We start from the raw sequence: 19,800 nt of genomic DNA on the forward strand, positions 1-19,800 counted from the left end.
TTGCCAATTTATCAGGCTCTTAATGTTATTTCAGCATGCCTGAATAGCTGATTTTATTTGCCTGCTTTGTGATAAAAACTAATGGGAGCAGACCACAACTTCATGCTGTGTTTCCATATAGCAGAGTAATTACAGAACAGGCTTTGAAAATACATCTGCAATGCAGGTATTTCTCAGTCAGGTTTTTACTAGGGGATATGGCCACTTTTTTGCATGTATACTGACTTTCCATGTGTTTAGAGCATGCAGGGAGTTTGATTATCCCTTAAAGCATGGCCAGAACACCTGTCAAAATACCACTTCTGTTCTTGGAGATTAAGAAGTAATTTATTTCTTGCCATTTGCCAACTTATTCTTAGCTTGATATCCCTGTCTTGTATTTGATATGGACATATCTGTAGCTGACAAATTCAATTTCTTGATAAACCTGACAAGAGCATTTCTGACAGAATACAGCTCTGGCTTGATCATATGTCTGGAAATGAGAGGAACGTTAAGAGGGGGAAAGGCAGCAAACAGAGAAGGAACCAAAGACCTGAGCTGCAGCCAGAAATGTGCTTAGAGTCCAACCTAGAGAGAATAACACAGAAAGGGACAGAGAACATGGGGGAGTAGCTGATTACAGTAAGACCAGGTGTTGTCCCCACCTGTTATTTGATCCATGCTCTGCTCAGAGAAACTAGGTTTGGTTAATAAAGAGTATTTGAGTCCATAAAGAGATTTTGATTATTAACTTTGAAAAATAACTAAAGTGAGTTTCTTCTCTTAATGGAAAGAGCCAGTGAGACCCCCAAAAACCATTGAACTTCTGGAAGACAGCACTGCAAGGACCACTCAGGGCTTCAGCAGTACATGATGACTTCACCCGTGTTCCCTTGGACCTCTCGTGGATGAGCAGAATGGCCGAGGGGAGGCTGAGGAAAACCAGCCACTTCCCTGTGTGTGCAGCCCCTGCCTGGAGCATCAGAGAGCAGCAGATGGGATGGGGAGGTGAGCCAAGGAGCTGCTGAGCCTGCTGAGGTGTTGCACACCCCCTCGAGTGAGATGTGCCTGGCCAGGATCACCCAGGACATGTGTCCCACCACCAAACCAGTGGGGATATAAATCCTTGCAGGGACTGGACAGTGAGCTGTCTGAACACATGGAAAAGGAGCATCAGCCCCTGGTCTGGGGCTGTTGATAATGGCTAGAAATGCTCATTTTAGAAAATGAGGTAAGTGTAATGTTACTAGAAAGTGGAAAGCTTCCAAGCCTGATCCTGCCTTGTGCCCCTGCTGCTCTTCAGCTTGAGACCAGACTTTTGGGGTAAGCTTTACCCTGCAGCAAATGTTGACTGTGATGTTGGGATCCCTCACAGGAAAGGAGAGTTTGTGATGGAAATGATGATGGAGTATGAAGTGCCATGGTGTTTCGTGAGCAGCACAGCTACAACAACAACCCCCACACCAGTACATAGGAAAAAGGTCCTCTCTGTCCAGATGGGGAGGCAGGAGATATAACCCTACTCTACGTAACACCAGAGACTTTCCAAATCCCACTCCAAAGCTTTTAATCCCTTCAGTCCTAAACGGTTCAAAATTACATCATCATTTCCTCCATTTCAGACAGAGCATTGCCCCTTCTGCTTCTTAGCTGCAGTGCAGCTTAATGGGACTCATACTTCTTCATCTTAAATGGAAAAATATATGTCAAGGCAAAACAAAGCACAGTTTCTAGATCTCCACAGGGGGCAAGGGGGGTGTCCCACAAATCTGTGTGTGATTAAAGGCAGCTGCAGATTGACATGGACAGTTTGAGCTTGTCAGTCCCTTGATGGATGGCTGTTGGAGCAAGCCAGCAGTGGCAAGCTCAAGACAATGAATTTCCTGCACTTCCTAATCTCATTGCTGAGGACTGGGAAATGGATGCCTAATCAGCCCTCTATTGGTAAGGGCCCTAACCCAAACCCCAGCACAAGCACTGCAAGTTTTCAGCCTGGCCATTTATTCTCAACTCTTTCAATCTCTTGTTTCAATAGCAGCAAATGTGGAGAAGGACAATGAATTCCTTTCTGGTAACCTGAGAATATCGACTAATGGAAAAAACAAAAACTGCTCTGCAACTATATTAAATTTTCAGGGATTTTTCCCTCCTGCCCCCAACTGGCTGATGTTAACATTTTTTCCAGCGTCCTTGAGATTGCAGCAAACAGCTTGCAGGGAAAAGCTTGAACCAAACAGCTTGAACCACATCCTCAGCTGGCACAAACTGATGCAGCTCTCCTTTTTACACCAGCTGAGAAGCCAGGGCACTGCTGCTTTTATATCAGATTCACAACAGAGTTACCATCATAAAAGTAAGCTACTGCTCCAAGTGACATCATAAATTTGTGGGGAGCAGGAAATGTCTTGGCAGAGCTGAATGGGGTGCTGTGCACAGAGCCTATTTGGCACCAGCAACTAAACCCAGGATCCATAGGGATGCATCAAAGGACACAGTCTTGCATTTTGTCTCCTGATTTTATGAACATCAGACTGATCTGTGTGTTTAGAAATGGAAGTAGGAAAAAATAATGATGAAAACACACATCCAATATTATGGTTGCAATGCTGGTTATCTAGCATGTTTCATTATAAAAATTGAGTGATTTGAGAAGAATGGAATGGAATGGAATGGAATGGAATGGAATGGAATGGAATAGAATAGAATAGAATAGAATAGAATAGAATAGAATAGAATAGAATAGAATAGAATGAATATTTCAGTTGGAATGTACCTACAATAGTCATCTGGTCCAACTGTCTGACCTCTTCAGGGCTGACCAGTACATTAAGAGCAAATGTCCAAATGCCTCCTAAGCACTAAGACAGATTTGGGGAATCAACCACCTCTCTAGGAAGTCCGTTCCATGGTCCGACCATCCTCTTGGTACGGAAATGCTTCCTAATGTCCAGTCTAAACCTCTCCTGGTGCAGCTTTGAACAATTCCCAAGTGTCCTGTCACTGGATACCAGGGAGATGAATCAGCATTTGTCATAGAAAGAATCACAGAATGGTTTGGGTTGGTGATATTGGTAGTGTCCAGCAGCATCTGGAAGGAGGAGGAGGCACCTAATCTGAGGTGTGAATTTAGGGAACTCTGCTGCTGGGCACTAGGGATCCAACATAGTTTCAGGGTGTGAAGTTTATGAACAGGAGTTTGGGGATTTCAAGTTTGGATTTAGATACAACTCCCAATCTCTCAAAGGTGTTGTAAATACTCCTATTTTTTTCTGGGAGAAGAGATATTTGGAGAACTGCAAGTCTGGGGCTTAAAATGTGCAGAGATCTCAAGTTACCAGGGATGTACTGATGTCAGTAAAAGCTAAAACAAAAGAGCCTATTAAAGTAAAGAGGACTCCAATGTGCTCCAGAAGACCTTTTGGAAAAGCTGACTCCAGAATTCAGTATTTGCTAATTGGAGACCTCACAGTTTGCATTTGGGGGACTGAAAGTTACTACATGGAATTTGGAAGCCATGTTTTTAGAGGTGAATATGAAAGACAAAACAAAGCTAAGGAATCTACAAAACTGCTGTTTTGCATAAACTGACTAGTAATTGCTTTTTGAGCAGTCTCTCTCTCTTCTGTATTTTAACAGAACCGCAATACATATTCCAAATGGCTGGAGTATAAAAAAAAATCTTTGGCAAAAAATCAGGCTTGGCAGCAACTTGTTTCAGGACTTTAAAAATGAGATTAATGAGGAAGAAGGTGTTGAAAAAGGGGGCCAGAGAAGACGGGGATTGATGCTATTGTAGCACAGACATCCTTGTACCACTTATCAGGATTTCCTGCTTTTAATTTGTTTTTGCATTATTCACCTGGAAAGGAAAAAACCCTTAAGTTCATGCACTTCATTGGAACACACTGGTCTCAAAGAGATATGTTTGCTGTTTTCACATGGGAATGGTTACTACTTGGCATCTATTCTAAATTCAAAATGCATTGGGTCAAACTCCTCTGTGTTGCAGCCTTCTCAAATTGCAGGATTTCCAGTCAGGATGCATTTGGCCCAGTGTGCTCTGCCTGTTTTGGCTTCCATACATTATGAGATTGTTAGTTCCATATCCCCTGAAGGATTATATTCTTCCTTGGGCACAGAGCCCACTCGGGTCTCTGTGTTTCACTAAACCAGACTATAAAGAATAGGTGCAAAACCTGCACAGGAACTTCACTCATCCTATCAATACCATTTCAAGCTGCCCTTGGAAAGAACATATTTAGTGATGGGCTTGGTGTGCTCTTCCCAGTCATAAAAGATCTGAGGATTGAGTCCTTCTACACAGCTACCCTTAATTTGGGGGATAAAATCCTGCCAAGCCCTTCAGCACAGTGCCCATTAAGCAGTGTAGTTACAGCACCTGCACTGTTCTGCTGTCTGGGAAACATCCTGCACGTCAGCACCTCCAGCATGCCCAGTGTTCAGCTCCTGCTGGGAATCCTCCAAAGCAAACTCCTCCATTCCCCTTTCCAGGGCCACACATTCCTTGTTCCTGAGCTACACAGGGCTCAGGCAGTGCTCCCCCCATAGCAGCACAGAGCCACTTACAGACAGATGGGCAGAGGTGAGGCACTTTGGGCAATGGGAATTTTGGGTAATGTGGTGTGGATCTCATGTGGAAGACTCAAACATCACCACACTGCTATGGAATTCTTTCTGTAGCACAACACTACAGATTCCTGAGGTACAAGGATGAGAAGAGGACCACAAGCCAGGGCTGTGTGCCTTACACTCTGTGTACATGACTTTTCTGAGCTCACCCTGCAGGTTACAGCCCAGAAAGTCTGAAATCACCCTCTACGCTGAACTCCCCCCAAATCTCCCTTGGTTATGCAAGTCTGGAATGGCTCCGAACACTTGGGAAAGGAGAAATAACAAATAAGAGCCTTTCTGTCACATTTTGTCACTGTTTGATGAGAAGTCTTCATCAGGATCAGAAGCAGAGCCTGCTGTGGTTGGGGTTCTAGACTGGCATGCACAAGAAGCATGTATGAGGTCTCTGGGCATAGTTTTTCTACAGCCTTGAGTAAATCACTCACTTCTCCTTTGCAGGAAGCATTTGCAGCCTGTTTCTAGCTCTCTTACCCTGGCAGACTCGAAGGTGCTTTGTCAAGGCCATGGTTTGGAAAGTGTTAAGCAAATTTGGCCAAGGCCCATAGATGCTCCTGTAGCACAAGGCAGGAAGAGCAGCAACATTTAATGAGATTCTCCCTCAGGAATGATGGAGGAAGAGAGAACCTTTCTGGAGCTGAACACTGCCATAATCTGTATTACTACAAATCTAAACTGAAGTTCAAGGTAAATCTGGTTTCTTTTGTTGTCTTTATTAAAGGCAAAAAAATCTGATAACTTCTAATAAGCATAAAATGTAAATCTAAATGACTTAAGCTTAATAAAAAGACTGGCCTCCCATCTGGGAGTAACCTGTGCAGTTTTCAGTATAAGAAACAGGTCATTACCCCTCCATAGGCAATACAATTAATAAAATAATACAATTATGCTAAGCCAGTGCTGACGATCATTTCAAGGGATAAGTATAGTCATTCTGCCTTGCAAATAAAAAACAAAAGTAGTTGAAAGTTAGAACAGAGAGCAAATGGACGACTGTGAATCCTCCCTCTATTGTTAAACTGTACAAATCTATTGCTTTTCTAATAAATATTCCCAGCGCAGAGCATTTTCTTGCCAATATTTTCAGCGGTGGAAGCCAAGCCAGAAGGTTCTGAAACCAACATATTGGCATGGGTGTTTTTTTTTCTCCTTCTTCTAATATACCATGGAATCTAGTTAAATATTTTTCCACTTCTTACTTCTCTCTCCTTCTTCTGGAGAAAATGTGAGTCCTATTTCCTCATAAAAATATCTTAGCAGTTGACAGGTTGGGTGTCTTTGATCCTGAAATGTTTTTGGATGATTTTTCTCCCCCACTTTGACTTTGTAATATAACGCTCCATAAAAAGTATATGCATATATGCAACTTTAAAAGGGGATCCTTATTTGAAATTAAACTTTTACACCAATTAACCTCCTCCCAGTGCTCTATAAAGTGCAGTAAAAACAGTGCTCTTACAGAGACCCTTGCAATTCTCAGATTGATGCCTCCCTGGCTGTGGAACCCAGAACATCTGCTTTAAATTAGCTCTGATGGAAGGTCTACTTGTAAATGCATGACTTAATCAGCCTTACTAAAGTAAATGGCACATACTGTAGCACAGGGTGCTTCAGAGTCAGACTCAAACCTGTCTTTCTTTTGAAGCAGAGAGGGGGAAAAAAGGAGGGGCACAGAGGGGGCAAACTTTAAACCAAAGGCGATTTTTTTTTTTTTTTTTTGGTCTTTTATGAGCTGACATTAGCAGACGTGTGGCTGTACCATAGCCAGTCTAACTCCCAGCACCATGTGCAGCTGTGCAGGGCAAGCCTGCCTTGCTCCTCCCCATCCTCACATACTCAGGCTTTCAGGCAGGCCCCATTTAGGTGAGGGCTGCAGAGAATTCCATGGGAATTCTCTGGGAAAACTCCTCCTTTGCCTGAAGGCTCTGAGCATCCCCAAGAGCGCCCAGTTTGTCCTGAGGGAAGTCTAAAGGCAGCTAATCCAGCCAAGTTTGCCCAAGGATGAGTCTCCCTGAATTGCCCAGTCCCTGCTAATCTTCTCTGAGCAAAAGGAGCCACAGGCTTCCTGTTGGCTTTTAACAGTGGGATTGTGAAGGGTGAAGAGTTGCAGAAGGTCCTTATGAGGCTGAGTGACTGGGTAATAAAGTGACAGATGAAATTCAGTGTGTATAAACAGAAAGTGGTGCACGTGGGGAGAAACAACCCCTAGATTCATTATAAAATGATGGGCTCTGAGCTGACTATTACAACTAAGAAGTGAATCTGGAATGAAAACATCAGTTCAGGGCTCAAAAGCCATGAGTTAAAAAAAGGTAAATTGAATGTTAGGAATGATTAGGAAATTAATAGAAAGAAAACCAAAAATAATTTCATCACCTTCTACACCCATGGGTCATCCACACCTCAAATAATGGATAATTATTTCATAGCATAAAATAATGTTCTGTCCCCTCATCTTAAAAAAAAAAAAAGCATGTAGTAAACTGGAAAAGTTCTAAAAAGGGTCAAAAGTGTGATCAAAGGCTTGGAATAATTTCCATATAAGACATGATTGAATCTGGAAAAGGGAAAGTTTGAGAGTAGGGGTAAGACAAAGATTTAGAGTACCACAAATAATAAGGAGGGTTTTAAGCAGGGATAGACTGTTCACTATCATTTCCCTGAAAGTGTTCAAGACAAGGCTGCATGGGGCTTGGAGCAACCTGGTCTAGTGGAAGGTGTCCCTGCTCATCACAGGGGGGTGGAAATTGATGATATTTAAAGTCCCTTCCAACCCAAACCACTCTGTGATTTTTCCAGCAAAAGTGGCCATGATAAAGGGCTTGTAAAATCCAGGTTAAAAATAACAGGAAGTTTTTCTTCACACAAAGGTAACAGAGCTGTGGAATCCCTGCCAGGAGAAGTTATGGATACAAAAAGCTTAGTGATTTCAGGAGAGAAGGGTGAGAATTTAGAAGAGATGAGTAGGGTAGGGGATCAGTAGATAGGACAGATGAGCAGAACAGCCTGAGCTGTTTGAGTGTCCATCATTTCCTCCAGCCTTGGACCAGCATTGTGGTGCACAAAAACTCAGCATCCAAAACCTGCAGTGGCTACTCCCACTCGCTCTCTGCACTACAGACCACACCTCCCACCCCACAGATGGATTCAGAAATCCTTCTGATACTCCACGCTACCAAAAGGCTTAGATTTTATTTCTTCTAAAAGGAAAGCTCTGCAAGCCCCGCTTGTGCAAGTTTGGCAAAGCAGCCTTGGCTTTCCTTTCCTCTGTTGAGATGCCTGGGACTCTGTCTGAATTACTCTGCACATTGCGATATAAAAATATGGTTTCTGTGAGGAGCCTCCTCTCCCTCTGCTGGCTCCACTCAAACCAGGATTAAACCAGAGTTCAGTGGGAGCTTTCAAACCCCAGCATTTCCTGGGGGCCTGCTCTCTGCTATCATCCATCATTTCTGTACAGCTCATTTTTAGATGCATTTGTTACAAGTTACTCTCTGGCTACACCCTTTTTAATGCCATAAATCTGTTGCCTTTGGCTTGCCTGGACACTGCCCAGTCCCCCCAGTGCCATTACTACCAGCCCTCCAAAAATGCAGCAGACTGAGTCAAACCTCAGGAAAAGATCTGTAATTGCCCAATTTCATGTTATTTCTTTTCCATTAGAAAGCCAAACTAGAGGTGGCCATTTACATTTTTGGGGTAATACATATTCTAAATAAGGCCTTGTTGTTGTTTTCTTTTTTTCCTCTTCCATTTCCTTTTTGGTTTATTCATTATACGTGATTCTAAAAACCCATTTATTTAGCATTGGTCTTTTAGTGTTAGAGAATGGGAGACATATTGATCGGTAGTTGCTCATGTGAAGTTGTTTAAATAGTACTTTAAAAGACATTAAGCAGCATTTCAAATCAAAAACCATTCAGACACATGTATTTGGAAAGATACTGACTAGACTCATATTTCCTGTATTAAAATACTTGTATAAAAATGTGTTCTTTTCTGATTTATCAAACAAGCAAATGACCCTCCGGAGAGTTTCTGGTTCAGACATGAATACCTAAGCAAAATCTTGGTGAATCATTTGAACTTGCTAGAATTTTTCCATATGAAGGCTATTATAAGTGTATCAATATTATGGTGTGATCTTATTCAATACATGCCTGAAATCTGTATCACTATACTGTTGGCTCTGGAGATTTAAAAGGAAAAATGCACACAAGAACTTATTCTCCAAGATGTATGAAGAATATAAATTCCTTAAACAAATTTGGTTTGTTACATGCTGACAAAATGTTTAGCTGAACTTACCTCCTTAGCTCGGCACCATAAAATTTAAGCTTTAATTGTAATTTAATTATAATTTAAACTTTTTTCCATTTCACATAATTGTTTTGCACATTTAGGAACAAGAAAACACTAGGGTGAGACCCACTCAGCAGATCTTAGCAGATAATTTGACCCATCTGTAGGATTTAGAAGTAGGTTGGGAGATGTCAAAATATTTTAAGCTATTTAAAAGTCATGTGTCTAATTCAGCCCTCAGATATAGATGCATTAAAAAACTCTACCAGATGTTGTAAGAAAGGCAGGAAATTGTGGCAGACATGGGAAAATCAGAGAAAAAAAGAGAGGGGACAACGTAGAGATTTTGGCTTAGACCAGGAATTCAGGTCCTGATCTGAAACCCAAGGGGATGACAGAAAGATTCCTGTTGTTCTCAAAAGCTTTTGGATAGTATTTCCTAATATTGCCTAAAAAAAAAAAAAATTAGAGGCAGGGAAGCACTGAGATATCACAGGGGCAACATTTACTGTGCCTGATGCAGATTAGAAGGGTTTTAGCTTGAGCCTGAATAAAGCTGAGAGAGAGACATATGGATGATAAATATCTGTGTATGTGTGTGCATAGATGTACACACATATTTATAACGGGTTTTATGGAATTACTCTCTTGCTCTGAAGCCAGAGAGGAGTTTGCTCCAGCCCCAGAAGTGGCCAGCCCAGAGGAAGGGTGATGGGCTGGATGTACTTCTGGTCCCTCACCTGTTGAGAAGGAAGTCAAAATTGGTCCAATACCAGCCTTACAGTAAGACTGACAGAGGGAGGAAAACTCCCTCAAAATATATGTTCCCTGTGCTTAAATTTTTACACTGTTAAAATACTTCCATAATCCATGCACTTAAACACCAGTTGACTCTGGACACTAAAAAAATATCTCTTTTAAAAGAGATTTGTTTTAGGACAGTGAACCAGACAGCACAGGCAACAGCTCAGAGAGCAGCTGAAGGAGCTAAATTAGAGGAATTGATAGTGCTACCTCCACAGCAGAAGGAATTTATGAATTCAGGATGCTGTGCCCCACCACGGATGGAGCTGTAACCTGGATGGAGCTGTGACCTCTCTTGTCCTGTGGGGAGGATTGAGAGATGAGATAGGAGACCACATCCCACTTGGGTCCTGCTCAGATGCTCAGGGGTTTGCATCATGGTCTGGGCAGCTCTCTTGAAGTCAGGATTGCAAGTTCAGCTGTGTGGTGATGGGGAGAAGGGGTCTGCTTGCCAGGATTTCACAGTTTTTCTCTCTCCCGGTAAAGGTTTAACATAAGGGAACGCAATTACTTTTAACAGGCACAGCGGAATCTCAGCTAATCCCACACAGGAGTCAGATGGGATCATTATTTCTCTTCCTTCAGGTTTTTGGGGCAAGCAGGTCCTCCCTTGTAGTGTCAGAGCTGCAATAAACTCAGGGCAATTTGTGACTGTTAACAGCAGCAGAACAGCATCACCTCCATCACTACTCCCACCGTCCACAGGGGTTCTCTTCCCATGGGATTCACATCTCCCACTTGTCCATCACAATGCATTGTTCCAGGGTGGCTTCCTGGGTAGGGACACTCTTGATGCTTTTTCAGGTCTGTAGTTCATTTGAGTGTCCACCTTGGGTTAGCCAGGAAAATAGTGCCAAGAATTACATGCATTTTTCTAGCCAGCTGTGGCATGCACATTCTCTAGACAGAGAGACACAATTCTGTCTCTCAAGAGAAGCACAGAGAGAAGAAAAGAAAAAAATCTTTATCTCTGCTCCTTTGTTTTCCCCATGTAAAATTTAGTATAAAGATTGTTTACCTAAAGTAATTACTTAATTAAATTCCAATGAAAGTTATTTAAGTTCAATATCCAGTCAGATCCAGCTGTGTCTCAAACTCTCAACAACCACAAGTTTGTTAATCAATTAATAATTAAATAAATAAAAAATATGTCTATAAAACAAAATAATCTCTCTTTAAATAGTATATTAATATAATATGTTATAGTTTAAATAAAACTATCCTTCAACCTTCTAATCTAAAACCAAACATCATCATTTCTTCCTGCAGTTGGGGTCGCCTTTTTTACTGTAGCCAGCAGTGAAAAATATTCCCCTATGGATCTTTGGATTTCTAGACCTCTGTGAAGGCAAGGCTGGTCGGCCACTTCTGGAACCACTGTTAACCACAGGATTTCATTCAGACTATTCATAATGGAGAGGTACGGTAGGCCAAATATTAAATGCTTCCCTACAAAAGAGTGTCCTAGTAATTATTGGTGCCAGATGTGATGGCTTAGCTGAAATATCCTGCAGTTCTGCATCTGATGGGTGTTCCTAGATATCCCTCATCAACTGATACCTGGTTATACCCATCTGCACAGTGATCTTTTACTGTGTTACTGAAACATGGGCACATCTAAGTCCACGTGGGTGTGTGTCTATCCATGTGCTTCTGCAAGTGCAGGAATTAACTCCATTTCTGTATTTCTCTTCATAGGAAGGGATGATTTCCTGCACTTAGTGTCCATCAGGAGTTTATCCGACTTTGCAGCTTGAGAAATCCAGAATTATGAGTTATAATTTGGGAACTTCAAGGTCTGTAAACTGTCAAATATTTCACTATTGCCTTTGTTCTGTATTTGCCTTCCCTGATAAAACTCCCTGCCTTCTCTTGGTTAAAATCCATGCTGTGGTGTCCTGGGATAAAGTATGTCAACTGTCTGTGTGTGTGGAGTGAGTGGAAGCTACTCCAGAGTTCCCCTTTCAGTGAGAGGGCTTTGAGACAGGAACATAAATCTTTGAAGTATGTGTTGAGCCAGCTGCTGCATCATTTAAAAATAGTCAGGTTGGTGCCAACAAGACAGATCGCTCAACTTGGGGGCCATAAACAGAAATCAAAGGCATGCATTAGCAATGCCCCAGTGTTTGTGTGGTTCCATGACGAGCCCTCTGCCCCTTCCAGCACGTATGTGATGGTGTTAGAGAAGAGCCTGCTGTCACTTCTACCACAGATCAATGTCACCCAGCCTAGGAAGGTGCTGTATGCTGAGGGCTGTGTGAAGGGGGAAGATATTTTCCGACTTTTTGTGTTAGATTGCAGCCAGTTTTCTCAACTTCACAATAAAAGACAGGTTTTAAGAGTCCTAATAGCCCCAGCAGCTCTGGTGACCTGCCATTTGGGTATTAAATACTTGAAAAGGGTCAAAACCTATGAAGTGGTCAAAGGGAACAGAAACAAGGTCAAAAGTTTAAGCCATGGTACACGGTAGGCAGGGAGAACTCATATTTTAAGGAGTCTAGACAGCATATTAGCAGAGAAAGCTTACTGTGTTGTACTCTGTTTATGGGAGTTTTCCATAAACTGCAAAAATTATTAGGAATGCAGCATAGCCAAAGCTTTGCTTTTCCCTGCTGCTGTGCAGTTTTATGTTCAAAGACCGTGGTACCTATACACACTTAATTCAAGTACAAGGGACACAGTGCCTTAGGGAAAAAGATTAAAAATGAGTTTATTTAAGATAGTTTTTCCTGCTAAAAACCTTCCAACATTGATTTATGTATCTGTCTGGAGACAGGTATAACCTAGATGTTGGTGCTTTACAGCAGATTTAGGAGGCCACTGCAGCACCTGGGCACCTGTGTTTTTTATGTTCATGGATATATATATTCTTGTTTTCAGAATGAAAAATATGCAGTCCTGATTCATTTACTTTGCTCAGCTAGTTTCAAGCTTTTCTCTTGTTTTCTCGCTGAATAAAAAGCAAAGTATGTGACATTTTCAGCCCATAAATCTTGCCTGCTGTGGGCTAAATTCTGCCCACAGCTCTTATTCAGAGTAAGTTCATCAGGCCAACATGTACCCCAGGGCAGAATTAGGAGCTCTGAGGCTACCTGGGTAAGTGGAAGGATGCAGGCTTGGCTTGGGACTTGGGTTCAGCTCAGGGAGCTCAGCTCTGTGATGTCACCTCTGAGATCTTGGCAGAAGCAGCTCATGGTGTCCCAGGCTCCATGGCTCCACTCCATGATGGTCCTGGATTGAAACACTTACATCCTTTATTTCCTTCAATTAACATCCTTACCTGCCCCTTTGCATCACTGCAGAAGTGGAAATTATCATTATTTTTGTCTGACATGATTGACAGTTCTTTAAGGCAGAGAACACTCTTGTTCCTTTGATTCATTTCTACAAGAAAGTAAAGTAGTCTCAAATATTCTGTTAAAAGTAGTGGCATCAAAAAAATGATTATGGTGCACCATATAATTAAATTTTATTAGCTCTAATCAAGGAGTTCTTCCCAAAAATAATTTGAGAAATACTGTGCTTACCCTCTATGGTTACCTGCAGATAGTGAATTAAAAAGGGGGCAGTGAATCAGCTGCCCACAGGGGTGCACATCTAAAATACAACTGTCAGGACAGTTTTATGCAAAACACCTCAGCTATTCCAGTTCTGTCTCACTTGGACCAACTCAGTGCCTAAACTGTGAACTCATTGTCCTCAAGAAGTGGAACCTCCTTTCTGGACTCTGGCCTGGAAACCACCAGCATCCATCTCATATTTTGAGAAGAACAGCATTCTTTGGGAATAACTTCTGAACCTTAGATCAGGAGTTTAAGATGTTGCAGTGGGATTTTCAAAAGCCCTCTTTGGAAGCTGTGCTGGGCCAGTGCAGAGCAGTTTTGTAAAACCCAGGGTAAGTTCTGAGCCATGCTGCCCTCCTACCTGCAGGTGTTTACTGAGGTTGTACTGAGCACTTTGCCTAATCTTGCATGTATGCAAACCCTGTAAAATCAGGTTCAGTCTGATTGTGGCTGGGTATGTATTTTGTAAAAGTGAAGCCATGAGGAGAGAGATCAGGGAGAAATATTAATTGAGAAAGAGGAAGGCAGGAAGATTTGGAAAAAAACAAAAAGGTGGGAGCTAAATGAAAGAGCAAAACAAGGATAGAGAAAAAACTGTTCATTTACAATATTATCTATATGAAGTATAAAAGAGTCCAGCCAGCACCAGTGTTACGAGATACACCAGATCTTATACAAGTGTTATGATACAGCAAAAGAGTTTTTTGCTGTAATGTAAAATATAAATTTGTATGATATTGCTTATGTGTGTGGGGCCTTCAAGCATCACTGAACAAAACCCAGCAGCTCTCTGCCAGGAAGATTTCTGGGATTTGAATCCCAAGTAGGATTCATTGCAACAAAGCCAAAGTGCTGCCGGTCCGGTCACTGGGATGGGCAGGCTGAGTGCCTGCCAGCTCAGAAAGAAAAGTCAATTTTCCTCCCAAGAGAATAAGGATGTGTGAACTTCCAGCAAGGTAAGCTGAGGAAATTCACATGGAGCAGAAATCTCCCAGTGAAGATGAGCTGAGGAAGGATTTTTAGCAATGTGCACTGATGAGTCATTGCAACTTCTATTAATATAATTGGCACATATGCAAATAAATTCACATGTGCTCCTCTGGAAAGTTAGCTCATGAGATCAGTCAGCAATAATAAACCAAGAAGAAATGCAGTTTCATAGAAACAGTGACCCATGGCATTATTTTCCAGGTATTTTGGAAAGAAAAGGAACTACTTGGTCCTTTGTGGTGGAATAAATGGCCACATATCTCAGGAATTCTCTTTTAGCCCTTCACAGGTATTTACATGTGGTTCCATAGAATAGTTTGCTGAAGAAATTTGTACACATTCTCTGATTTCTTAAAGACAACCTGTGGTGTGTGGATCCATGGCTAGGCCTGGGGAAGGAAATCAGCACAGCACCCTGGGCTGAGCTTCAATACCCATCGAGGACCTGCCCATGTTCACCAGGAGCTGCAGGAAGCCCTTTCCTGTTCCAGGCAGTGTTAAACATCAGCACCAAAATGTAGGGCTGCCTTCCCCCTCCCCCACTCTTTTAAAAATGTGAAACCTGCTGCCTGTTATGCCCTTAGCCACCCATTCATACTTCAGACACCCTTGAGTCCAACATTGTACAAGAAGAACTTTGTGTTTTCTGAAAAAAGCTGCTGCTGCTCTTAGGGTGGGACTTTCTAGACTTATGGGTTATCCTAATAAAACCCAGGAATGTTTTAAAGGCAGTAGCATTAGAGACCACCAGCTATTTTATTGTTCAAGTCTAAAAGAAAAATCTGTTATACCTGAGACTGACCCTGTAGCTGTTTCTTTGAGCAGGCTCCTCAGAAAAGTAGAAGGGCTGAATTTTTACAAGGGCATTAATGCATTAGTTTAGATTGCATGAGTCTGGATATTTACACTCAACCATACAGCAAGCACATGAGAAAATCAACTGGATTTGGCCCCACCACACCTCATTTTTAACACAGAATACAGAAGAAAAAATATAAACAGAGAGGACCAAATCTTGCCTGTTCAGCATGGCTATTTTTACTTTTCTAGATGTTTGTGCGTCCTGTCCTCATCAGTGTAACATGTGAGCAAAACATATCTAAAATACATTAAAAATCCCCATGCATCCTTCCTCACACTCTTCCCATGAAACAGACCACAGCTAATAAACAAACAGGGAATCTTGCAGGTTCAAAACTGGGTCACCTAAAACTGAAAACCTGAAACACCTCAAGGTGGCTTAGTGACAATTTCCACTGACTTAAATGGACTGACTGTGTCTGGTGGATCTGGGTTTCCCGTGCCCAAGGCTGTTTAAGAAGGTATCAGGTAGTGAGTAATCTTGAGAGCCAAATCCCATAATTTATTTCAACTCTTGTCCTTCTGAATGTACTAAAACAGGTGATTTGAAAGCAACCTGTGGTCCATGGCTAGTGGCTCTTCATCCTAAGCATGTGGCTTTTAATTTTTGGAAATATTGATGGCAGGTTTGCATCTGGTACCTTAAATTAAATTCAGTGATCCAAATGTCTTGTCTGGAGTCCTAGATGGTCACATGGCTATGAGGAACTTCTTTCACTAGCCATAGCCTTTGCCATTAATTTCAGTTTGGTGGTCACTGTGTTAATATTTAATAATATCTTCATAATATTTCATATGAATAATGATAATGATAATAATAATAATAATAATAATAATAATAATAATAATAATAATAATAATAATATTTATTATTAATATTATACCATGAAGCACTGTCTGTGGAGGATGTGAACATTTAATGCAAGTTTTCAGGGACAAAGATTTAATTATCCAAGCTCTTGCCTTCTCAAAACAGCGATGTCCACTGTCTCTCATTGCAGGGTGAATATGCAATTGGGAAGATCTGAGCCTTGCCGTAAAACTCGTGTAGCCCTGACACTTGAGATGCAGGGCCAGGTTGTCCAGCTCCCAGAAAAGAACAGTTGTTCAAAATACATGGAGGGAACCTGGATCCCCACAGGGAACCTCATTTACACCTACCAATCCCCAGCAGTATTTGTGCTGTCTGCTGATAGGGAAAGCTCCAGGAACTGCCCTGAAAGAAGGCCTACAGCTGGCTCCTTGCCTAGCTAGTTTAGAGGAAAATTCCTGCCAATTTGGCTGTTTTTAAGTTATACTTCAAATAACAGGAAAAAAAATTGAAAGTGTTGAATACATTTTGGCCTTATCTTAAATTCGACTTAAAATTAAATGCTTGACATGGGATTACCTTAAAACATCCTTGCTTGATTCCACCTCTAGCTAAGAGGGAAGAAAAACAGACACAAAGAAACAGTGATTGAGAGGCAGAGATTTAAAAATCAGCTGCTGTGCTCAGTCTGATATATCCCCTGACCTACCCATACGTTTATACTCCTGCTCACACACAGACAGAATTAATTCATCCCAAGATGCAATTGTGCATCTGTTTTATATATTTGACCAGTCACTTCAGAAATATTTTTAACTTGTGGGGAGCATTTACAAGTGTAAGAGCAGGAAAGGTGACAAATAAAGGTGAGAGTATACATTTTCCAGACAAGAATAAGGAGACATAACAACTATGGACAAAAATCTACTTCTCGGTGATCCATCCTGTATGTAATCCCCAGCAGGGATTCAGTGATTTCACCTGGAAAGTATTGAGAGGTTGTAAGGAAATCCTGCTTGTTACCAGGCACAGGTAGCAGTCAGGTTGTCTGTATCCACAGCTGCAGTAGCACAGATTTCTGCTGCTTGGATTGAAGGTAATCTCAAGATGTTGTGTAAATCAGGCCAGCTGCTATTAGCTGCACATCCAAACCAGCACATGACAATGTGAAGTAGTAGACAGGAATGTACAAAGCAGGATAAATTCTAAATAAGACCCTGTGACCTTCCAGACAAGCTTTTTGTTTCCCCAGGTGAACCTCTGCCTTCATTCCTACTAATGAATTCTGAATCTTCCTACTCAAAATCAAAGGTGGTGTCTTCCCTCTGACAGCAATTAGGTCTTAAAAAGTTTCCTGACTTAATTTGCCCTCACAAAAATGCGAGTTGAAGGATTGTGTCTGATCTGAGCCCTTGGTCTTTTCCAGTTTCTTAAGCTGACAGGGATTTCTCTTTCCTTCTAATCCGAGGATCCCCACTGACAGGGCTGCAGGAGAGGAAAGGAGGCTGGCCACACAATGCTGGAAAGCAAACTACCTCCAGCTTCCTCCAAATCCCCTTCCCAGTCCCAGAGGAATGTATCCAGGAGGCCAAATGTCTCAGGAAGCAGCTGCCACACTAAATACTTCTAGCTGGGGACTAGTCCTGAGACGGTGGGAAAGCTGAACTAGTTTGGGAAATGTTGGTGAAAGCCCCCAAAACCAGCTCAGCAGAGAGCTGCCCCCCAGCTCGTGTTGCAGTGGCAAGGAGGAGATAAGAAACCCCCTCACGGTGCAGAGGCAGGGGGCTTTTAGCACTTGATATGTCAAATCTTGTTTAGGGTTAGATAAGCAAAATCACAGTGCTTCCCTCCTTTGGAACTGGGATTTTTTTCCCTCCTCCTGAAGGATGACGGTCCATTTTATGCAGTATACCTAAGGGGGCAATGTCAGGAAAAGATGTCTGCAGTCATGCATTTGAGAATTGTGGCGGTACAGGGGGATTTAAAGCAGGCTGTAGGCTCTGAGATTGTGTTCTGGTACTCACCCCAGCATGGACAATGTGTGTGTGTTACAAGGGAAGAAGAGCTGATTGCAGTCAGGGCTTGCTGTACTTCGTTTTTAATGTTCTTGGTTAGTGCAAGTGCAAATGTTGGGCTGAAAAAGGCAATAAAAATCCTTGATTCAGCATATTTATACCAAAACTAGCTTATTCTCCAGATACCAGAATTTTCTTTGGAAATAAGATTTATCCTTTGCTTTTCACATTTCTTTGGATAGATGATCTGACTTGGGAGGATCGTCATCACTTTTATTTTTTCGGAACATAAATTCTTGTAAAAAAACCCTGTATCTCTGTTTCAGAGAGAAACTTCAACAAATCTTTTTCTGAGGAGGGGATGAAATCTTTCCAAGTTCTAATACTCCTAATCCCTGAAGTGTTTTAGGAGGCGCAGACCTGCTCTCTGCAGTGTGTTGCAGGCAAGACCGACCTCTGCAGGACAAAGTAGGGCAGGGCTGAAGAAAATTAGGCTGAATGTATTTTGTAGTGGTACCACTAAAAAGTAAGTGCTCTCCCATTTTTTGGAGAAAATCTTTCCTCCTTCCCGTTTTCTTGAGTCAAACTCATAGTGTGAGTTTACAGGAAGGGGCAGGTGAAGTTTTTGTGTGAGCTCCAGCCCTCCCCAAAGGTTTCCTCTGCTCCCACTGATGCACAGAATGGCTCTGAAGGGTAATAAATTCTTGCCACTAGTTCTGTTCAGGGTGAGAAACTCCTTGCAAAGTGCTTGTCGGGGCCTAGGACACTTTGCTATGAATTTTAAAAGTTACACAGTGGTGGAATTCAGCCTAACACTGAAAAGGGGATTAACATTTTTCCAAGACCCCTAGGACCAAACTGAGATGGGGGGACAGGATGTGTGTGATGTGTGTGGCAGACTGGGGAGTGTTTCTCCTGCTACATGCTGAAATTGAGTTTAAATTTCTTTTTTTTTCTTTTAGGCATCCTGGATGAAAAAATTGCCTTTACTATTTTAATGGCTGCTCTGGTTCTTTTCCTTCTAATTACTTGCCAGCACCAGAGAGTGTTGTTCTTGTACAGTCATCACTGCAGATTCTTTGGAGACCCCAAAACAGCTGAACAAAAGCTCCTAAGCCTAACAATTTGCTCAGAGAGCAGTGGAACTTGTGAATCCAGGCTTCCTGTGGCTCTGCAGTGTGGGTGCTTTGGTGGCCAATAACACCAACGTCTCTGAAAGTGCTTGCACACGTGGGCTCTCTGGTGGCTGATAAAAAGGTGAGCTCACACTGTGGTTCTCCTCCTCTGAGGAGTTTCTCCCCTTTCCTGGTGCCTGATGGGAGAAGCAGGAGCTCAGTGTTTGAGTCCTCAGCCCTGCTGTAAGGTTGGGTGGAGATTTGGTGGCCAGACAGATTTAAGAGCTGTACAGGGAGAGAACAGCAAAGACTGATGAACACATGTGCGCACATGGAGTGATTTGGTGGCCCTTTAACTGTCCCCTGAAAAACCCAGCACCCCTCACCCTCTGTTCTCCCTGCAGGAGCATTGCTCCTCTAGGTGTTGGTGGCACAGGTAATTTCATAGCTGGGTGGTGGAACTGATCAAACCTAAAAACGTGTGAAGGATTGGGTCTTAGGTTTGGGTTAATAAGACTTCATGGCTTATCCTTTTTTCAGCCAGCACCTTCTCTCCTCTGCTTTGCTGTACAAACCCTTCCTGCACAGGTAGGGATGGGGTGAGGGGGTGCAAATATTTTGTCTTTACATTGGCAGCACCTGGTTTAAATGCACACTGAATCATAGGCACAGACACCAGGAGAACACAACTCTTCTTTCTTAAGAAA

General features: G+C 42.2%; 1 long non-coding RNA gene across 1 annotated transcript; it reads left to right on the forward strand.

The window, feature by feature from the left end:
* Positions 1–1,337: 1,337 nt before the first annotated feature.
* Positions 1,338–19,537, forward strand: LOC137475150 (uncharacterized). Its single transcript, XR_010999707.1, has 4 exons — positions 1,338–1,926; positions 2,018–5,319; positions 18,388–18,504; positions 18,941–19,537. It is a non-coding gene; the product is annotated as an uncharacterized lncRNA (long non-coding RNA).
* Positions 19,538–19,800: the final 263 nt, after the last annotated feature.

This window comes from Anomalospiza imberbis, chromosome 6 (assembly GCF_031753505.1).
Source record: "Anomalospiza imberbis isolate Cuckoo-Finch-1a 21T00152 chromosome 6, ASM3175350v1, whole genome shotgun sequence".
In the NCBI taxonomy this organism is placed as follows: Eukaryota; Metazoa; Chordata; class Aves; order Passeriformes; family Viduidae; genus Anomalospiza; species Anomalospiza imberbis.